Genomic DNA, 1523 nt, shown 5'->3' with positions numbered 1-1523 from the left:
AAACCAGCTCTCTCCAGATCGAGCAGAGTTAAAAACTCACCGACCTCTCCACTCAGGGAGAACATGAATCTGTTCAGGAAGGCTTCACTCCCGTAACCCAAACGCCTCCCACTAGGCCCCACCTCCAACATCAAAGACCAAATCTCAACACGAGGTTTGAAGGGTCAGATATCCAAACTATAGCACTCCTGGGGCCAGGCACGGTGGCTCATGCCTGTAATCCCAGCACCTTGGGAAGCCGAGGCCGGAGGATCATTGGAGCCCAGGAGTTCAAGGCTGCAGTGAGCTATGATTGTGCCCGCTGCACTCCACCCTGGGCAGCACAGCAAGACCCCATCGGTAAAAAAATGACAAAAAACGATAGCACTCCTGGAATGTGGGAGCTTGTTTGGGAGCCAAGGGAGACTTTTTCAGGACCTTGAGGAATGCTTAGAAGAAGAAAACAGAGCAATCTTTGCAGAATGCATTCCCTAACAAGTGATCAAGCAGGTCTCTCTTCTCCTTGGGCACCGCTCATAGGCTGTAATGTTGTACATGTCCACGAGAGGTCAGCACCTACCGCTGTCTAAGGCAGGCCTCATCTAAAAACCCTCACTTGGAGGTACTCCGTCTGCCCAGCGACCCGAATTTATTAAGAAACCGTCAACTCAGGTTTCCAAAATGTGTTTAGAAAAGACACTAGCCATCACAAGTTTCTGAATACTCTGAGATGAGCAGTGTTGCAAAGTTCCAGCATCACCACCACTATCCCGTTTTTTTTTTCTAGTTAGACCTGGGTAAAGGTAAAGTGTCCACTGGGTGAAATACTGAAAATTGCCAGGCGTGGTGGCTCACGCCTGTAATCCCAGCATTCTGGGAGGTGGAGGTGAGAGGACTGCCTGAGCCTATGAGTTCAAGACCAGCATGGGCAATATGGAAAGACCTTGTCTCTACAATAAATCAAAAAATTACGGCCGGGTGCATTGGCTCAAGCCTGTACTCCCAGCAGTTTGAGAGGTGGAGATGAGAGGATTGCCTGAACCTATGGGTTCGAGACCAGCCTGGGCAATATGGCAAGACCTCATGTCTATGATAAATCAAAAAATTAGCCGGGCGTGGTGGTGCACGCCTGTAGTTCCAGCACCTTGGAAGGCTGAGATGGAAGGATCGCCGGAGCCCAGCAGGTCAAGGCTGCGGTGGCTGGGAGCGTGCCACTGCCCTCGAGCCTGGGCGACAGAATGAGACTCTGACTCAAAAAGTCACCTTTTCTTGGCCAATGACAAATGCTTTGGAGCTGGCCTGATCATATTTGACATCAGCTGAATTTCACTATCTACCCACATTCAAGGGCTAAGCTTGCAGGTAGGCGGTGTCAGGTCAATTCAAGAGGAACTTCTAATCACCTTGACGGGGGTAATCTACTTGAAATCTACTTGAACATCATAGGTTGATGATAATGTGTTAAAAACCATGACATAAGCCAGGCTCGGTGGCTCAGCCTGTAATCCCGCGCCTTTGGGAGGCTGAGGTGAGTGGATTGCCTG

The sequence above is a fragment of the Carlito syrichta genome, unplaced genomic scaffold (assembly GCF_000164805.1).
Source record: "Carlito syrichta isolate Samal-C Ts95f unplaced genomic scaffold, Tarsius_syrichta-2.0.1 Scaffold270753, whole genome shotgun sequence".
Lineage (NCBI taxonomy): Eukaryota > Metazoa > Chordata > Mammalia > Primates > Tarsiidae > Carlito > Carlito syrichta.
The sequence above is the reverse complement of the archived record's forward strand: the minus strand, read 5'-3'. Positions refer to the sequence as shown.